The following is a 21,448-nucleotide window of genomic DNA, read 5'->3' on the forward strand; positions in this document are numbered from 1 at the left end:
CTGCGTTGCAAGCTGGGCCACGTACAGAGGACCAAGTTTTAATCATACCGGCAGGATCATAATGTTTTTGACCTACAGGAATAGTACCACCTCAAATAAGTTTTAAAATTCAAAGTGAAAGCGTAAAATAACGGGAAGAAGCGCATTGTGACGGTGAACCCACGGAGTCAATTCATGCTTTATTTATTATTAATTACTACTACTAGGAAGAGATAAATAAATTAAAAGAGAGGAGAGATAAGTTGGGATTAAAAAAAGTCCTAGGCTTATGAACCAAACAAACAAGGCCTATATATTCGGGCCGGGCGCCGCGTCTTGTAACACCCAGCCCAATCTCGATCGCCGACGTACCACTTGGACGTGCAGGCCCAGGCGTGCAAGATGAGCGAGTCGTCCCACTCCCTCGCTCCACCCGGGGCGTCCATGGCGGAGGTGCACGCCGGCAACCGGGAGCGCCTCGCGGCCGCGCTCCGCGCCCACCTCACCGCCGCCGGCCGCCCTCTCAGCGGCATCGTCCTTCTCCAGGGCGGCGAGGAGCAGACCCGTTACTGCACCGACCACGTCCCGCTCTTCAGGCAGGAGAGCTACTTCGCGTATCTCTTTGGGGTGCGGGAGCCAGGGTTCTACGGCGCCGTCGACATTGCTTCCGGACACTCCATCTTGTTCGCTCCAAGGTTGTCACCGGACGACGCTATTTGGAACGGCAAACCCAAAAAATTGCCGCACTTCAAGGACATGTACAAGGTCGATTCTGCCTTGCATGTCGACGAGCTTGCGCAGGTTCTCCGATGTGAATTCAGTGAGCATGGCCATGGAGAGCCGCTTCTCTTCCTCTTGCACGGAAGGAACACCGACAGCGGGAACTACTCAAGGCCTGCCAGTTTCGAGGGGATGGACAAGTTCGACACCGATTTAACCACGCTCCATCCCATCTTGACTGAATGTCGTGTTACCAAATCTGACATGGAGCTTGCCCTCATTCAGCATGCCAACGATGTCAGCTCAGAAGCACACGTTGAGGTCATGAGGCGGATCAAGCCAGGCATGACGGAAAATCAGTTGGAGAGCATCTTTCGTTTTCATGCATCCATGCACGAAGGCTGCCAACGTTGCGCCTACACATGCATATGCGCCACTGGACAGAACAGTTCCATTCTTCATTATGGACAAAATGATGGGGCGGTGAACGATGAGTACAACTTCTATGCCTTTGACATCACATGTTCATACCCTACCAATGGGAAATTCACAAGAGACCAGGCAGTTGTGTACAACGCCGCCCTCAAGGCTCATAATGACGTGATATCGCATATGCGGCCTGGTGTCGGTGTACAAAACTAAGGATACATTTTTGTACCCCTTTTTCTATGCACGGACAGTCAGAGTCGCGCCCGTGACCACACCAAGCAGAGCAAGGGAGGTAAGCCAAGGTAAGATTGAAGCCCAAGACGAAGCAAAGCAACGACAAGGACCAAGGCCACAAAGATCAGATGGGCAAAGCACGTTTCCCCGGCAAGGACTCTTGCCGGGGCAGCTCGCCCACGCCAGCCGAGCGAGCCACCCTCGAGCCCACCAACACTCGGCAAATGTATTGGACAGGGCTCGGGAGTCACCTCTGTGGTGGCATGCAGGTCTTCGTGAAGACAAAGAATAGTTAAGATCAAATGAGGATAGGAAGGCAGCCTTCCTCACCGAAGAATCCCACAAGACCCCCGGCGAGATCCTTGCCGGGGACGCCTACACGCCACTGCAAGACCCTCGCCGGGCCACCCGGCAAGGCCCTCGCCAAGCGCACCAGCAGGGCCACCGTCAGGCCCGCACCAGCCAAGTCTCCACCGCCGTTCGCATGCAGCTGCCGACCCAATCAGCTGGGCAGGCACCTGCGTGGCGACATGCAACCCTTCGTGGAGGCTCCACCACCTCAGCTACCTGCCTACCTACATGGCACCGCATGCATCGCTGGCCAGGGCACGTGTCGAAGCTTGGAGGAGCGGCAACGGACGGGACGGGCCTCGCCCCCGCCCCCGATAAAGTGGAGGGACACCTAAGCCTCGCATTTAATGCGCTTTGTCCTGTAATAGCAGGATAACCTCGCAACACTGTTGCCTTTCCACCTCCTGCCTGCCACTGTGGTGACCCCTTTTTCTATAAAAGGAGGCCCAAGGCGACGAGGGGAGGGATTCGGGCTTTTTGAGCTCGTTACACCCCATAGCTAGTTCAAGAACTCAGAATACATCCACAAAAGTAGGACTAGGGTTTTACGCATCCTCGCGGACCGAACCTGGATAAACGAACCGCGTGCTCTCTGTTAGACCCGCTCTTCTCTCAACCCCGCGCCCCGCAACCGCAGTAGGGATTCTTGTGATCCCATAGGTGTCGTTTCCCACCGACATCTTTGGCGCGCCAGGTAGGGGGCGCGTTTGTGAGAATCTGGTCTAGTAGTTAGCCTAGCGGTTCTTCGTCGCCATGGCCCCTAAGAAGATGACGGCCACAGCGATCGGCTCGTTGGGGGCCGAACGGCCCGTGCCGGCGCGGACGAGCAGCGGACCGGTCGCGGACAGGACTCGGGCCGGAGCCTGGTGAGCAGCGTCGTTCGTGCACCAGACGATCGGCCCCACGCCGCCGGATCCAAAGACGAAGCTGGGCCCCCTGCCGGCGGCGCGGGGCCCTTCGGGGGTGTCGTTGCGCCGACTCCGGGCGGTGCGGCGACCTCCAGGACGCATACACAGGCGACCACCGCGCGTTCTTCCCATGGTGTACACGCCGAACAGCGTCACCACGTTGGTGACCCTGGGCACCGCCGTGGGAAGAGCCCTGTGCGTTGTCAGCAAGGCGAAGGAGTTCAACACGCTCGCCGAAGCACTGGTGAAAACGGCACGCAGCCGCTGGGTCGTGATAGAGCTCCTTCTAACATAGTTAGAAGTCGAAGTGTGCCACGATCCACTCAGCTGTCACCGCCACCCACGCGGGCGGAAGCCTTGGCACGTGCGCAGCTGCTCCTCGACTTCCCTCCTGCTGCGGAGAAGCTCGATGAGTGTAGGGCCACCATCCGGAGCCTCGTCGCCGTCGCGAACAAAGACGATCCGCGACCGGCGGGGCCCTCGGGTCGGCACTCCACCGAACCGCCGCCTGCTGGCGCTGGGAGGACCCGGGGAGCTGCGGCCACGGTGCACTCTCCTCCTCCTCGCCAGCTGTCGCGGGCGTCGGCCTGTCGCGGCGACGCTGGTGATAACATCTCCATAGCGTCGTCCGACCTATGGACCCTCCGCGACCAGCGCCAGGTCCTTCGGGAGCGAACTCACGAAGACGCTCGAACCACCGTCGAGCGCCGGCGCGAGGCGCGCCGCAAGTCGGACAAGCGGGCGGGACCCACTACGGACCACCCGGCACCGGGGGCCCCGGTGGCCTACCTTACGAGGTGGGCTGCCCGGCTTTTACCCGTGAGCTGAGGCAGTTCCAGTGGCCGTCCCACCGCACGTTCAAGCCCGACGTCGGCGAGAAGTACACCGGCAAGACCCATCTGTCTGAGTTCCTCAGCATCTACACCATCGCGATGTAGGCTACTGGGGCTCACGACGACAAGGTGCTTGCCAACTACTTCCCGCTGGCGCTCAAGCCCAATGTGATGTCTTGGTTGATGCACTTGCCGGCGGACTCCATTTCTTCCTGGTCAAATCTGTGCCATGAGTTCATTGGCACCTTCACGGGAGGCCACCAAGCTCATGGCCAGGCCAGTGATCTGCATATCATTCCCCAGAAGGAAGGGGAGACCCTGCGCAAGTACATCCAGAGATTCAGCCGGGTGTAGTACAACATCCCCGACGTTCATCCCGCCACTGTGATTAGCGCGTTCCATCAGAACGTGCGCAATCGCAAGATGCGCGAGGAGCTGGCGATGACCAAGGTTAAAGATGTGGCCGAGCTCTATGTTCTGGCCGACAGGTGCGCCCGGGCTGAAGAGGGAAGGAAGTACCCCGGCGAAAACGCCGGCGCGGAAACCGACTCGACTGAGGAGGACGCCGCCGCCCCGACGGAGAAGGGCCGGCGTCGCAACAGGAAGCGCAAAGGCAAGGCTGTGCTTGCCGTTGAGGGATCTGACGATACCGGTACCAGCAAGAAGGTCAAGGCAGACACCCCCGGTAAGGAGATTGCCGGGTGCGTCGCCTGCCGGGCCTTGGCGGCTACCGACAAGCCAGGAAGCTCCAGCAAGCAATACTGCAAGATCCACCGCACCAAGGGCCACGATCTCCAGAACTGCCGGCAAGTCGAGCTGCTTGCTGAGAAGCAAAAGGCTGAGTACAAAAGGCGGGACAAGGAGAAGGACCAGGATGGTGCCGAGGGATCCGGCAAGAAGCGCGGCGACCAAGGAGGCCGCCCCAGCAGGGACAAACAGCAAGAAAGACCCGCCCGGGGCCGCGATAAGAAACAAGAAGACGACGATCACGACGAGGACGACGAGTCTGGTGAGCAAGGGTTCCAGAAGGCTACAGAGGCCATGTGCGTCGATGGAGGCGCCTCGCTGCACACCTCTCACCGCCAGCTCAAGCTGTGGGCGTGAGAGGTCGCAGCGACAGAGCCGTCGTTCGACGCTCAGAAGCCACTAAAGTGGTCCAGCACGCCCCTCATCTTTGATGCCGAGGACCACCCCGATTGCACTACCACGGTCGGGTGTTTGCCGTTGTTGGTTTCGCCAACAATACGCAACCTCAGGGTGAACAAGATGTTGGTTGACGGCGGGGCCGGCCTGAACTTGTTCTCGCCTGTCGTGATCAAAAAGTTGCAAATCCCTGACGGAGACCTCGAGGAAACGGGCACGTTTCAGGGGGTCAATCTGGGGAGAAGCCAGCCAAAGTGAAAGGTCACACTGCCTGTGACATTTGGAGGAGAGTTGAACTTCCGGACGGAGAGGATCGTCTTCTACGTGGCCGAGATCCCCTTGCCCTACAACGGGATCCTCGGCCGCCCGGCATTAGCTAAGTTCATGGCGGCATCACACTATGCCTACAACATGCTAAAGATGCCCGGGCCGTTGACCGTCATCTCCGTCCCCTCCGACAAGAAGGACGCGCTGATCTGCGCCGACCAACTATACCGGGAAGCAGTTGCAGCAGCTGCCGTCGAGGCACCTGCTCCTGCCGCCGAAGGCCCGGGAGGAAAAAAAGAGCCCGACAAGACCTCTCGCACCCACTCCGGCAAGCGCACCTCTTCGGGGTGTTGTGCTACCGTTGAGGACGTGCCAGAGAGCTCTGCCGACAAGAACAAGAGGTCTACCGAACCCCGATCCAGAATCTAGTCGATGCCAACGTTTTCCTCCTCCGACTCAGGTATACCGAACCCCGATCCAGAATCTAGCAGCTGCTGCCTGGATAGCGGAGTCGATCCAACCTTCCCAGTCGGAAGCTGGCCGAGGTCTGGTGCAAATCTGAGCCTTGCTCCGGGCGGCGGGAGAACAGAATATGGTTGTATCTCAGTCGCGGAATAGGATCCATAGCAGGTCCGTGGTTGCGGACACAGTTCAGTCGGCCCATAGCCCAAGATCGCCCCCGAGGCGTGAGGGACGTGGAGATCGACGAGATCAGTACAGGAACCATGAGCAGTATGATCACCGAGTTGATCGTGATGATCGTCGTCGAGTGCCCACTCCTCCCCCAAGGAGTGGGTCGTACGTGCCTCGACAACATGAAGACAGACGCCCTCACAGTGTTGGGCGAGGTATTCCAGTCGACCCCAGGGAGCCAGGCTTTGATGCGAGATCTATTCTCGTTCAGGGTTTGGTCGACAGAAACAGGGCTCACCGAGAAGGCCATGACGGGGGTCCGCAAACCAGCAACAGAGCGCATGTCTTAGGTCCAGAGTGCTTCAGCAAAGCTATCAGAGCTGCAGTGATTCCCCCCAACTTCAGGTTGGCGACTGGAGTCAGTAAGTTCACTGGTGAGTCTAAGCCTGACACTTGGCTTGAAGACTACCGAGTGGCTGTCCAGATTGGTGGCGGCAATGATGAAGTGGCCATGAAACACCTTCCTCTGATGTTGGAGGGCTCGGCTAGAGCATGGCTGAATCAGTTGACGCCTGGCAGTATTTATACTTGGGAAGATCTCACCCGGGTGTTTGTCAGAACATTCGAGGGCACTTGCAAACGGCCGACAGGTTTGACAGAATTACAGTGTTGTTTTCAGAAACCGAATGAAAGTTTGAGGGATTATATCCAGAGATGGATCACCCTACACCACACGGTAGAGGATGTGTCAGATCATCAGGCAATTTGTGCCTTTAAGGAAGGTGTCAGGTATCAGGAGTTGAATATGAAATTCGGCCGGACAGGAAATATGACTCTGGCTCGGATGATGGAAATTGCCACCAAGTATGCCAATGGTGAAGAAGAAGAACGACTCCGGAGTGGCAAGCACAAAGCAGTCGCCCACGAAGCCGGAGGAGGAAACTCCGGTCGGAAACAAAAGCGCAAGGCCGAGCCAGCTGCTCCTGGTGAAGCCTTGGCTGTGGTTCAAGGGGAAGCCCAAGGGGTCGTGGAACCCCAAGAAAGTAAAAGATCAAGATGGAAATGACGTGTTGGATTTGTCGTGCCACATCCACACCAAAAAAGATGAAGAGGGTAATTTCATTTACCCGAAGCACACCACTCGGCAGTGTCGGCTCCTAATCCAGCAATTCCAAGAGAAACAGCCCAAGGAAAAGGAGAAGGAAGCAGACAAGGCTGAGGATGAGGAAGGGGATGATGATGGTTATCCCCATGTGAATTCCACTCTGATGATTTTTACTGACGTTGAGAGCAAAAGTCGATTGAAAGTCATCAATAGAGAAGTGAACATGGTCGCTCCGGTGACACCCAGTTACCTGAAGTGGTCATAGACCGCCATTACATTCGACCAGTCTGATCATCCAGCACACATAGCCACCCCCGGGAGGCAAGCACTGGTGGTCGACCCGGTGATCGAAGGCACTCGACTGACAAAGGTCCTGATGGACGGTGGCAGTGGCCTGAACATACTGTATGCAGAGACATTGAAGGGAATGGGCATTCCGATGTCCAGACTCAGTGAAAGCAATATGAGTTTCCATGGGGTCATTCCAGGCAAGAAGGTTGCATCCCTCGGTCAGACTGCGCTCGACGTGATTTTTGGTGATTCTAAAAATTACCGCAAAGAAAAGTTGACATTTGAAGTTGTGGATTTCCAGAGTGCTTATCATGCCATTCTGGGCAGGCCAGCTTATGCACGTTTTATGGCTTGACCATGTTACGTGTACCTCAAATTGAAGATGCCTGGTCCCAAAGGGGTGATCACTATCTTTGGTAATCGGAAGAAGGCAGAAGAGTGCTTCCAGAAGGGCTCAAAGATCGCCGATGCTCAGATGGCCGTGGTAGAATTGCAAGAATACCAGAAAAATGCAGATCCGAGTGATTTGTTGCGATCCAAGAAGCCAGCCACGGATTCAGCATTCCAGTTGTCTGGCGAAACGAAGTCGATTCACATTCACCCGACAGACCCCAATGCTGCTCTGACTCACATCTCAACCACACTCGACTCCAAATAGGAAGAAGCGCTCATCCAGTTCCTCCGTGAGAACTGGGACATCTTTGCATGGAAGCCTTCTGACATGCCGGGTGTTCCCAGGGGACTGGCTGAGCATCGTTTGCGAGTCGACCCAAAAGTGAAACCAGTCAAAGAACATCTTCGGCGGTCTGCTGTACAGAAGAGAAAGGCAATCGGTGAAGAGGTGGCTCGGCTTTTGGCAGCTAAGTTTATCCAAGAGATTTACCACTCCGAGTGGTTAGCCAATGTTGTCATGGTCCCAAAGAAGGACGACTCACTTTGCATGTGCATTGATTTCAAGCATATCAATCGGGCCTGCCCAAAAGATCACTTTCCTCTCCCTCGCATCGACCAGATAGTCGACTCGACTGTAGGGTGCGAGCGTTTGTCCTTTTTGGACGCCTACTCCGGGTACCACCAGATCCGTCTGTACGGACCCGACGAGATAAAGACAGCTTTTATCACCCCGTTTGGGTGCTTCTGTTATGTCACAATGCCATTCGGTTTGAAGAACGCTGGAGCCACATTCATGCGGATGATTCAGAAGTGCCTGCTCACTCAGATCAGTCGGAATGTGGAAGCATACATGGATGACATTGTGGTCAAGTCACGTAAAGGTTCTGACCTACTGACTGACCTTGCTGAAACCTTTGCCAGCCTCAGAAGGTATGATATCAAGCTCAATCCATCAAAGTGCATGTTTGAAGTTCCGGGCAGAAAATTACTTGGTTTCCTCGTTTCCGAACAAGGAATTGATGCTAACCCAGAGAAAGTGGGTGCTATACTCCGAATGAAATTCCCTGTGCGTGTGCATGATGTCCAGAAGCTTACTGGTTGCTTGGCCGCCCTAAGTCGATTCATTTCTCGCCTCGGTGAAAAGGCGCTGCCTCTTTACCAACTGATGAAGAAATCAGATAAGTTTGAGTGGACCCCAGAAGCTGATGCAGCATTTGCAGAGCTAAAAGCCCTGCTTTCCACCCAGCCGGTGCTTGCTGCTCCAATCAGCAAAGAGCCTTTACTGCTTTATATAGCAGCCACTGGACAAGTTGTCAGTACAGTACTTATGGTCGAGCGGGAAGAAGAAGGAAAAGCTTATAAAGTTCAGTGCCCGGTTTATTATATTTCTGAAGTCCTGACTCCGTCAAAGCAGAGATATCCGCACTATCAGAAGCTTGTCTATGGGATTTACATGACCACGAAGAAGGTTGCACACTATTTCTCTGATCACTCTGTTACAGTCGTCAGCGATGCTCCATTGTCAGAAATTCTGCACAACAGAGATGCAACTGGTCGAGTGGAAAAATGGGCGATTGAACTCCTTCCCTTGGATATCAAGTTTGAGGCAAAGAAAGCTATCAAGTCCCAAGAAATAGCAGATTTCCTCACCGAGTGGATCGAACAGCAACTACCGACTCAAGTTCACTCGGAGCACTGGACCATGTTCTTTGACGGATCCAAAATGCTGAATGGTTCTGGCGCTAGGGTAGTACTGGTATCCCCCCGAGGAGACAGGCTCAGATATGTCCTCCAGATTCACTTTGATTCCTCCAACAATGAAGCAGAATATGAAGCACTCCTATATGGGTTGCGCATGGCCATCTCACTCGGTGTCCGTCGCCTCATGGTCTATGGCGACTCAGATTTGGTAGTCAATCAAGTGATGAAGGAGTGAGACGTCAGAAGCCCAGCCATGACTGGTTACTGCAACGCGGTGAGGAAGCTGGAAAAGATGTTTGAGGGGTTAGAGCTCCATCACATACCCCGACTGAAAAATCAAGCAGCCGATGGCTTGGCAAAGATAGGTTCCAAGAGAGAAGCCATTCCCAGCAATGTGTTTTTGGAGCATATTCACACGCCGACAGTTCAGGAAGATCCTTTTACTGAAGAGCCCCCGCAGCCTAAGAGCGCCACAGATCCGACTAAAGTCGAGGTCCCAGCCGTGGTCGACCTGATCATGGAGGTTCTGGCCATTACTCCCGACTGGACAGTGCCCTACATTGCGTACATCCTCAGGAAAGAACTCCCATAGGATGAGGAAGAGGCTCGACAGATCGTCCGTCGATCCAAGGCCTTTACTATGATAAGAGGACAATTGTTCAGGGAAAGCGTGACTGGAGTCGGTCCGAAATGCATAACACCAGAAGAAGGTCGAATGATCCTCAATGACATCCACTCGGGGACCTGTGGTCACCATGCGTCCTCTCGGGCCATCGTGGCTAAAGCATACCGAGCTGGATTCTATTGGCCACGAGCAAATGAAATGGCGAAGATATAGTCGACAGATATGAAGGATGCCAGTTTTACTCCGACATGTCTCACAAGCCAGCGTCAACCCTGAAGACCATCCCCCTCATCTGGCCCTTTGCTGTTTGGGGACTGGATATGGTTGGACCACTGAGAACTGGCAGGAGCGGCTTCACTCATGTGCTCGTTGCAGTCGACAAGTTTACCAAATGGATCGAAGCTAAACCTATCAAGAACCTTGAGGCCAGCACCGCTGTCAGTTTTATCAGAGAATTGACATTCATATATGGAGTCCCACACAGCATCATCACGGACAATGGGTCAAACTTCGATTCTGATGAGTTTAGAGCTTTCTGCGCTTCTCAAGGCACACAAGTCGACTATGCTTCAGTCGCTCACCCGCAGTCGAACGGACAAGCAGAAAGAGCCAATGGCCTAATTCTCAAAGGACTGAAACCCCGACTGATGCGTGATCTCAAACACGCAGTAGGCGCTTGGGTTGATGAACTCCCGTCAGTTCTGTGGGGTTTAAGGACAACTCCTAATCAGTCGACCAGACGAACTCCTTTCTTCTTAGTCTATGGAGCCGAAGCTGTTCTGCCAAGTGACCTACTCCACAACGCACCCCAAGTCGAGCTCTTCTCCGAAGAGGAAGCAGAGCAGGCCCGACAAGATTCAGTCGATCTCTTAGAGGAGGAAAGAGAGATGGCCTTGATCCAGTCGACCATTTATCAGCAAGACTTGCGTCGATTCCATGCCAGAAATGTGAGCGGTCGAGCCTTTCAAGAAGGAGACCTGGTTTTTCGAGTGGATCAACAGAAACCACACAAGCTCGTCCCGGCTTGGGAAGGCCCCTTCATCATCACCAAAGTTCTTCACAATGGAGCGTACCATCTTTACAGTGTTGAGCATTAGAAAGACGAGCCACGGGCTTGGAACGCGAAGCTGCTCCGCCCCTTTTATACTTAAGCACTCGTTCGAATAAAATGTAATAAGAAACACCTTTGTAATTTGTTTATCAAAGACAAGAGCTTACGGTCCTCTCATACAATTGTTGTTCTTATTTACTTCTGAAATCCCCTAGTGGGTGGGCTTAGTCGCGAATCCGTTTCGCCTAAGTTCGAAAGAAAATCCTACCGAGTGGAGAGCAATCCTCCCACTCGGGGGCTTAGCTGCAGTCCAGTACTCGCCTAAGTTCTCTCACTCGGAGACTTAGCTGCAGTCCGGTACTCGCCTAAGTTTGGAGAAATCCTACCGAGTGGAGAGAAATCCTCCCACTCGGGGGCTTAGCTGCAGTCCAGTACTCGCCTAAGTTTGAAAAAATCCTACCGAGTGGAGAGCAATCCTCCCACTCGGGGGCTTAGCTATAGTGCAGTACTCGCCTAAGTTCTCTCACTCGGAGGCTTAGCTGTAGTCCAGTACTCGCCTAAGTTTGAAAAAAATCCTACCGAGTGGAGAGCAGTCCTCCCACTCAGGGGCTTAGCTGCAGTCCAGTACTCGCCTAAGTTCTCTCACTCGGAGTCTTAGCTGCAGTCTAGTACTCGCCTAAGTTTGGAAAAATCCTACCGAGTGGAGAGCAATCCTCCCACTCGGGGGCTTAGCTGCAGTCCAGTACTCGCCTAAGTTCTCTCACTCGGAGGCTTAGCTGCAGTCCAGTACTCGCCTAAGTTTGAAAAAATCCTACCGAGTGGAGAGCAATCCTCCCACTCGGGGGCTTAGCTGCAGTCCAGCACTCGCCTAAGTTCTCTCACTCGGAGGCTTAGCTGCAGTCTAGTACTCGCCTAAGTTTGGAAAAATCCTACCGAGTGGAGAGCAATCCTCCCACTCGGGGGCTTAGCTGCAGTCCAGTACTCGCCTAAGTTCTCTCACTCGGAGGCTTAGCTGCAGTCCGATACTCGCCTAAGTTTGAAAAATCCTACCGAGTGGAGAGCAATCCTCCCACTCGGGGGCTTAGCTGCAGTCTAGTACTCGCCTAAGTTCTCTCACTCGGAGACTTAGCTGTAGTCCAATACTCGCCTAAGTTTGAAAAAATCCTACCGAGTGGAGAGCAATCCTCCCACTCGAGGGGCTTAGCTGCAGTCCAGTACTCGCCTAAGTTCTCTCACTCGGAGGCTTAGCTGCAGTCCAATACTCGCCTAAGTTTGAAAAAATCCTACCGAGTGGAGAGCAATCCTCCCACTCGGGGGCTTAGATGCAGTCCAATACTCGCCTAAGTTCGAAACATATCCCTATCCGCAAGGACGACGAGGTGTAGGTCGACTGCAACCTTCTCCTTCGGAGCTACGGCACAAGTACAATGTACGCTCCATCCCTATCCGCAAGGACGACGAGGTGTAGGTCGACTGCAACCTTCTCTTTCGGAGCTACGACACAAGTACAACGTATGCTCCATCCCTATCCGCAAGGACGACGAGGTGCAGGTCGACTGCAACCTTCTCTTTCGGAGCTACGGCACAAGTACAACGTGCGCTCCATCCCTATTCGCAAGGACGACGAGGTGCAGGTCGACTACAACCTTCTCCTTCGGAGCTATGACACAAGTACAACATGCGGTCCATCCATATCCGCAAGGACGACGAGGTGCAGGTCGACTGCAACCTTCTCCTTTGGAGCTGCGGCACAAGTACAACGTGCGCTCCATCCCTATCCGCAAGGACGACGAAGCGCAGGTCGACTAGAGCCACCACTTCAGAGCTGCATCTCCAACGCAAAGACTATTCCGAGCAGTGAACAAAGTCCATTCGAAGGCAAAATGCAAGCACATTCAAAGATAAACCAAATTCGGATAAATCCTAAAGTTCCAAGCAGCAAATCCAAAGTATTCGGGCATCAAGCCCGAAGGAGTTTAACGGTTACAGCAGTCACTTGGCTTTCCGAGGAAAATTTAAAGCAGATTCAAGTCTCATAAGTTTGTTCACTCGGCAGGAGGAGGGCTGGCAGGCTCGACGAATGCGTCCAGGTCGATCCCATCAGTGGTCCGAGTAGCGGTTGCGATGAAAGTCTCCATGAAGGATTGGAAGTCATGCTTTTTGGTGTTAGCAACTTTGATCGCAGCCATCTTGTCTTCACGAGCCTCCTTGTAATGGACTCACACCAAGGACAGCACCACGTCAGCACCACACCGGGCGGAGGACTTCTTCCATTCTTACACTCGGTCAGGGATCTCATTCAGTCGAGCCATCAGGGATTCCAGGTCATTTTGAAGCGTCGCCCTTGGCCAAAGCGTTGAGTCGATTCGGGAGACTACCTCCTTCAGGCGCACGAGGTAGCTTGTGGCGCTGGCGATACGGGACTCCAGTCGGAGCACGTTCATTGCACTTTCCTCGCAAACTGGAGAAGCGATAGGGTCCATACCCGTCTCGACCTTTCCAGTTTCCTCGTCGAAGTCTTGGTAGAATTCTGCAGCCAAAAATTAGTGAGTCGACTGAGCAGGATCCGATCGCAAGCATCAACACAGTCGGTTTAAAAGAAATACCTTCCAGCATGAGATAGAGCTTCTTGGCAAGAGTCCTCAGATAAGCTTCCGTGTCATTCCTCTTGCGGATTGCGGACTCCAGCTTTTCACTCAGGGCAACCTTGTCCTTCTTCAGACTAGTCACTTCACGGTTAGCTTCATTGAGGCAAGATTTCAGTTTGTTCACCTCCCCTTCCAGCGTTCCGACTGAAGCAAGCTTCTGGTCCGCGAGAGCAGTTTTATCTTGGTCTGCTTTTTGCGTGGCGGCGAGGTCCAAGTCCTTCTTCTCCAGAGCCAACTTCATTTTCTCTGCAAAAGAAGCAATCGAATCAAACAAGAAGATCAAAGAAATATATTGAAAGTCAGTCGACAGCCAGTTACCTTCCATACCAGCAGCTTCGTCTTGAGCTTTCTTCAGATTCTGCTGGGCCAATTCCAAGTCGAGGTTGAGTTGCCTCTGCTTCTCCTCAAGTTCAGCAAACTTGGAAATAAGAGTACAAGACTTCTGCAGGAGGCAAAAGACGGGTCAGTCGATAAGATCAAAGGTTGTTTACTTCCGAGTGAATAAAACCTAAAGAAGTTCGCTTAGACCCCAACCGACTGCACACAGTCGACCGCGGTCTCGGGGGCTACACCCAGCGGGTGCACTTGGCGTGCCCCCGCTGATTAAGACCCAACTCGACCGGTCCGCCCGGACCAAGTTAAAAAAAACTGTTCAGACCATAGTCGACTATCAGCAGTCGACCGCGGTCTCGGGGACTACACCCAGTGGGTGCACTTGGCGTGCCCCCACCGGTTCAGATCCTACTCGACTGGTCCGCCTGAGTCGAGTGGAAGAAAAGAAAAAGAAAGGAAGATAGAACTCAGACCCCAGTCGACTGCCAGTAGTCGACCGCGGTCTCGGGGACTACACCCAGTGGGTGCACTTAGCGTGCCCCCACCGGTTCAGATCCCACTCGCCCAGACCGAGTAGAAGAATGCAACTACCAAAGACAACAAAACACCCAGTGGGTGCTCTGATTCGACGCAAACAACAGGAGATTGTGTAGAAGAAATTTTTTCGGGTAGCATATCCTCATAGAACAAGAGCAGTCGGAAAGTCTACTTACCTGGACATTGGCCCGAAGAGCAGCGCTGGCGTCGTAGGTAGCCTGGCTATTCTCATGCACCGTCTTCACCCGCTCCATCATCACGTTAGCCTGTCGGATGGCTTCCACAGCCGCTTTCGACTGGTTGTCCGGGACGATGTAGCTGGTGAAAAAGAGAGAAGACGACCCAGGTGTGTCAGCTTGGAGCTCCGTGGCGTGGAGTTGGACGACTAAAGGAATCACCGGTGTAATCGACGGTGCGGGGTGCTCACTCGACAAGGGTGCAGCGAAGGTTACAGAGGCCCTGCCCGCGTCTTCAGGTTGACGGACGGGTGTTGTTGTTGTTGGCCCTTGCCGAGACATCTTGCCAGCTGCTACCTTCTTGCTCTTCCTGGGCTTAAGAGCCACATCTTCATCGTCATCTGGAAGATCGATGACGTTGGGTGGAGCTGCAAGACAGATCATTCGACCACAAGTGAACCACTAGAATGCAATCGACCAAGGAATCAAGAACAAGATCATAAGAGTTTCTACCTGGGTTAGAGGTAACCACGTCTTCCATCTCCTCGTCTCGGTACTGGAGAGAAGAGGTTCCTGACGTAGCAGCACTACAAAGACCCGCATCCAGTCGGTTATGTTCTGTTACTTGAGTCAACGAAAAGAACAAGTCAGATGATTACCCAGAGATAGTAGGGACAGTCACTTTGATCCTGGGCAAAGCCTTTGGCAGTTTGGAGGAGGTGGCTTTCGGTGCTTTCGGTGCTGGAGGCGGCACAACTTTGGGCTGCTTCGGAGCCTTCTCAATCGGCGTTGGGGAAGACATCCTGGGACACTTCGAAGACTGCCCAATCGGTGCGGCCACCAGGCCCGGAGCGCTCGCCGGGTCGTGAGCGTGTTTGGATCTCCTCTCCCTGCGAGGAGGCGAGTCGACCTCTTCGTCATCAGTCGATTCGTCACTCTCCTCGTCCTCCTCGGCATCCAAGTACCCTTTGCCGCTCCAAGTGACCTGCTCCACAACGCACTCACCCTCCCTTGGCTGCGGCTCGGTCTCATTCCCCGGGAGCCATGCCGACTTGTGGGGGATCAGTCCCCCCCTCCACCAGGTCGTCGAGGTCGTCCTGGCTGATCGTCGAGCGGATCCAGTCGCCCTGGATCTAGCCCGGCGGCAGGCCGGATCTCGACGAGGATCTGCCCCGGCTGGTCCGCTTGCCCTTTGCTTTCGCGGTCGCCTTCTTCGCCCGCTCCAGCGCCACCGTCTTCTCTTTCCCCATGGCGACGGATCGAGTTCGAGCGAGGGTCCGGCGACGAGAGCAGAAGCGAGCGTGGTGGAGAGGTCGGAGGAAGAAGAAAAGAGAATGGGAGCGCATGGGGCAGAGGCCTGGTCCGGTGCCTTTTATAAGGTCATTCCCCAAGTGACTGACTGGTGGACCCAGACAATCTAAACAAATCCCACAACAGTCGCGCGCGCAGTACGTGGTGAAAAAGGTGGCGCAAAGATCAAGGAGACTTGCCTAATCCGCCCCGATTACCACGGTCTCGCCCGTCCGGCGCGCTTCCCAAAATTCGAATCCCGCGGAGAGCAGAGCAACTTGCTAGACTGTAAACGTCCTCTACATTATCATTCGGAATTCTACCATGAAAATTCACTCGACAAAAACCAAGAATGGACCAAGGCGACTGAAAAAGGAGTTGACGTCGTCTCCTCAGTTCATTGTTCCAGAACAAGATATGCTCATAGCACAAAGAATGAGTCGGAAGTGTTCCCAACTCCTTCCTCACTCAAACCCTGATTCATTCGGGGGCTAATGATGAAGCTATGTACCTAGGGTAGGGTCATGGATCTGTCCAACATACCCTCCCCAAGGGCATCTCTACAAAGAATCAGAAGCAGTCGAAGAGAAACCATCATCCACTCGACCATGAAGATGTGTTCACTCGACCACCTTGAAGACACTCGACCACCAGAAGATGAGAAGCCCTTCACTCCGCAACGGTCTGGGTTTAAGTCATAGCTTTATGGACATTTATAGCACTTTACTTCGGACATTACCAGTAACGCTCCTCCTTTATGAACATTGAACCCTGTGTGAAAAGAGGGGAGCTGGGGTCCTAGCGCACTCTATATAAGCTACCCCCCTCCTCTGGGATAGGGGTTCGCACTTTTTGTAATTCACATGCATATATCCAGTCGACCGCCTCCGGGCTCCGAGACGTAGGGCTGTTACTTCCTCCGAGAAGGGCCTGAACTCATAAAACTCGTGTGTACAACTCCTCCATAGCTAGGATCTTGCCTCTACATTCCTACCCCCCTATTCTACTGTCAGTCTTAGAACCACGACAGGGGCTACAAGAGCAAAGATCCACCCGCGGCAAGCCAAGGTTGCCGGGGGCTGCATATTCAGATAAGTTCTCTATCCCTTATCATGTGTTTCGTTATGAACTGAGGTATGTGAAACCTCGTTTTATCCTTAGGCTACCGTGCCCCCCTCATTCCGGATCCTAGGACTCGTTTCCTGGGACCGAATTGGTCGTAGTCGCAGCAGCAAGGAAATGAAACGAAGAGCCTTAGCCCACCTCATCCCTGCCTCCGCCAAGGGCGTGAGAAAGGTCGAGCGAAGTGGGGGGACGGCAAGGCCTGTTGCTGGGCGGGAAAATGTTTACCTTAAAGGTAACAAGGATTTACTCCTTGTCGTGGGTTTTACCTGCGAACGGAAAACCCAGCAAACATCCCTTTTTCATTAAAAAAACATACCGTACATGTACAGTTCATACGAAATGAAAAACATGAACAAAGGGATTACAAGTTCTAAAGTTAACAAAGGCCCGAAGGCTTACAAGACTAAAAAGAGATAAGATGCCCGTAATACCTTTCTTGTCTCTCTCCTCAGGAAATGGAACAAGAAAGCAGAAGGGCAAAAGGGGCGCCTAGGCGAGCTATGAGTGGCATAAGACACCAAGAGGACATCTTGTTGGCCGTCCAAGGGCTGGATGGTGATGGCGGCGTTGGAGGCAGAGCTCGAAGACGAGGCGGCAGGACGTCGGTACGCGACGAAGGCGTCAGTGCCCGCGTACTCCGACTTGACGGCCTTGCCGCCCGCCCTCTTCCTCTTCCGCAGCCTCCCAACGCTAGCCGCCCAAGGAGACGACCCCAATAAGTTGAAGGAGCCGGCGACACGGATGATGGGGTCGCCAGTGCCGCTCAGAGCGGCGCCCGACGCCTAATCGGACCCGTCATCCTGCCACCCGCTAGCCTCGTCGTCGCTGCCGCTATCCTCCTCGCCGCTCTCGCTCGAGGAGGAATCTTCATCGTCGAAAGAGCTCTCCACACAGCACCTTACGCGAGTCCCGAAGTGCCCGAAGATCTTGACAGAGAGGAGGCCACCCTCCATTAGTTTGAAATGGAGAGTGAGCCCATCCGTCAAGCTGTGGAAGCAAGCGAAGGTTTTCCACCCTCGGTGGAGATACATGACGTGAGGGGCGGGGAACTCGACGTCGGCCCATGTGCCGCTGTTCCCGCAGCCCCTCATATGCAACCGCAACGCCTGCGGCGGATCCAGCTCCATCTCCCGCGCGAATGGAGTTGGGAGGCAAAGACGGCGGCGCGGTGGCTGGCGCAGCCTGACGAAGAATTCGCATGGGTTGCCTCCTGCATGGCCCTCCATCGGAGGAGGAGCTGCTGGCGGAGGAGAGGCTGATCTACCGCCCCATCCTCCCCTTCCCCGAGCACCGTGACCTCTGCCCCGGCCTCGCCCACGGCGTCGCCCCCTCCCCCTTCCCCTCGCGGCCGACTCTGCCAACACGGGCTCAGGGGGAAGAGAGGCGCGTTGTCAAGCGGTGACCCTCGCCGCCATCGTCGAAGGACCAGGATTCCCTTTCTCCATGGTGGATGAAAGGAAGGAGCGGAAGTGAAGAGAGGTAGAAGATAGAAGAATGCGGGATGCCATCCCCCTTCACCCTCTTTATAAAGGAACGGGGTTGGGGCTCGGCCGCCCCGCTCGACCAATCAAGACACGAGAGGTGCAGGGAACCAAGACCGACCCGCCGCCCCAACCAGTGACGGCTCGGTTTCCCGCCTCCACCGTTTGCCACCCCGAGCGCATGAAAGACACGTGGCAGACGTGCAGATCCCAGGGGACGGGTGAGGCGATCACTCGCCACCCCGTAATCAAGGGAGTGGACACCTTGAAGACTCATTCAGTAAATGAGCCGTGCCTCCACGCCTCCCTCCCTTTACGGGGAAGGCGCGAGCCGCCCCTTTACTGCAATGTGACGCATGCGTGTGAAAACCGCTCTACGCATGCCGCCTACGTCATGCATGCCCCTCCACCCCGCGCCGCGCGTGCGGGTCGTGGGAGGCACAACGCGCGAAAAAATTTACCGCGATAAAAACCGCCCCGCCTGCCCACGCACCGTCTTGGGCCTGACCCAACATACGTGTCGCGCTTATGTGTGGCTCAGGCCAGGGGGCTCCTGTCGGTGTACAAAACTAGGGGCACATTTTTGTACCCCTTTTCCTGTGCACGGGCAGTCAGAGCCGCGCCCGTGACCACACAAGCAGAGCAAGGGAGGTAAGCCAAGGTAAGATTGAAGCCTAAGACGAAGCAAAAGCAACGACAAGGACCAAGGCCACAAAGATCAGATGGGCAAAGCACGTTTCCCCGGCAAGGACCCTTGCCGGGGCAGCTCGCCCATGCCAGCCGAGCGAGCCACCCTCGAGCCCACCAACACTTGGCAAATGCACTGGACAGGGCTCGGGAGGCACCTCTGTGGTGGCATGCAGATCTTCGTGAAGACAAAGAATAGTTAAGATCAAATGAGGATAGGAAGGCAACCTTCCTCACCGAAGAATCCCACAAGACCCCCGGCGAGATCCTTGCCGGGGACGCCTACACGCCACGGCAAGACCCTTGCCGGGTGGCCCTCGCCAAGGGCACCAGTAGGGCCACCATCAGGCCCGCACCAGCCAAGTCTCCGCCGCTGTTCGCATGCAGCTGCTGACCCAACCAGCTGGGCACGCACCTGCGTGGCGACATGCAACCCTTCATGGAGGCTCCAGCACCGCGCCACCTCAGCTGCCTGCTTACCTACATGGCACCGCATGCATCGCTAGCCAGGGCGCGTGTCGAAGCTTGGAGGAGCGGAAACGGATGGGACGGGCCTCGCCCCCGCCCCTGATAAAGTGGAGGGACACCTAAGCCTCGCATTTAATGCGCTTTGTCCTGTAATACCAGGATAACCTCGCAACACTGTTGCCTTTCCACCTCCTGTCTGCCACTGTGGCGACCCCTTTTTCTATAAAAGGAGACCCAAGGCGACGAGGGGAGGGATTCGAAATTTTTGAGCTCGTTACACCCCGTAGCTAGTTCAAGAACTCAGGATACATCCACCAAAGCAGGACTAGGGTTTTACGCATCCTCGCAGCCCGAACCTGGATAAACGAACCGCGTGCTCTCTGTTAGACCCGCTCTTCTCTCAACCCCGCGCCCCACAACCGCAGTAGGGATTCTTGTGATCCCATAGGTGTCATTTCCCACCGACACCTGGGGTGAAATGGATCGGCATGCACAAGCTGGCAGAGCGGAGAATACTCGAGTCTTTAGAGAAATAAGATATTATCCATGGTGATATTGATGACATGATGGACAGAAGGTTGGGTGCTGTCTTCATGCCTCATGGTCTTGGGCACTTGCTTGGAATCGACGCGCATGATCCCGGAGGCTACCCCGAGGGTTTAGAGAGGCCGGAGGAGCCGGGATTGAGATCCTTGCGCACCACAAGAGGGCTTAAAGAAGGCATGGTTATTACGGTCGAGCCGGGATGTTACTTCATTGACGCTTTGCTGAGGCAGGCCGGGAATGATCCAATTTGCTTAGAGTTCTTCAACTGGGAAAAGATACAAATGTACAGAAGCTTTGGTGGTGTTCGCATTAAAAGTAATGTGTACATGACGGCACAAGGATGCACGAACCTCACGAACTGCCCTCGAGAGATCTGCGAAATAAAAGCGGTAATGGCTGGCGCAGCATGGCATTCACGTGATTCCTGTTCCACTGCGACAATAACAGAGAATGGCCTTCCCAGGTCCTAAGCACTTCAATTCGTCATGCCCTTGTGAGAAAAAAGATAACAATAATAATTTTATGAAATATAGGGTACTTTTTTTGCCGAATAAATATAGGGTACTTTGATAAACAGAGAGCCTCTCACAAGTTGTTGGCTGGTTTGGGATTTTTATTACTCCATCTATATTGAAATACTTGTAGTTGGGGGAAACAATACAGAGGGAGTATAATATAGGATAGACTAAGATTCGTTCTAACTTGTCTTATACTCAAAGAATATTATGTACTTCTATATATATGCCCACGAGGCTCGAGTAATACAATAAACAATTCCAAGCTATCATGTATACATCCTCTTCTAGCTTTATCATGTATGCATCCTCTTCAAACTTTTCAGTTAGAAAAGTTTTTCATCTGCCATATATCGTAGTCAAAATATGTAGCTGTTAGCAGTTCTCTCCACTCTCCCACGCACTGCATGCATCTACCCACGATCCCATGCACGTACTAGAGTTGCTCTCTCTCTCTCTCTCTCTCTCTCTCTCTCTCTCTCTCTCTCTCTTGTACTGGCGCTCCGCGCGCCTATTGTACTGGCACCCCGCGCCTATATATTCTTGGCAATGGCAATGGCAGCACCTAAGTGCTTTGCTCTTCCTCTCCACCGATCCACATGGTATCAGACGTTGGTTTTCTCCTTCGTCGCTGAACCACTCTTCCGCTGCCTCTCCAACTCCCCAGAACCGCCATGGCATCTCCCACTCCCCCACCTCCTCCTCCTCTCGGCAGCGGCCCTGGAACCGGTGACGCCCCGTGATACGTCCATTTTGCATCATGCTTTTATATCAATATTTATTGCATTATGGGCTGTTATTACACATTATGTCACAATACTTATGCCTATTCTCTCTTATTTTACAAGGTTTACATAAAGAGGGAGAATGCCGGCAGCTGGGATTCTGGGCTGGAAAAGGAGCAAATATTAGAGACCTATTCTGCATAGCTCCAAAAGTCCTGAAACTTCACGGAAGATGTTTTCCAAATATATAAAAA

The 21,448-nt window shown here is 54.0% G+C and overlaps 1 pseudogene; it reads left to right on the forward strand.

Moving 5' to 3' along the window:
• The first annotated feature begins 381 nt into the window (after window positions 1–381).
• Window positions 382–20,424, forward strand: LOC125532750 (uncharacterized; annotated as a pseudogene).
• Window positions 20,425–21,448: the final 1,024 nt, after the last annotated feature.

Source organism: Triticum urartu, chromosome 1A, assembly GCF_056163025.1.
Source record: "Triticum urartu cultivar PI428250 chromosome 1A, HENAU_Tu73, whole genome shotgun sequence".
Lineage (NCBI taxonomy): Eukaryota > Viridiplantae > Streptophyta > Magnoliopsida > Poales > Poaceae > Triticum > Triticum urartu.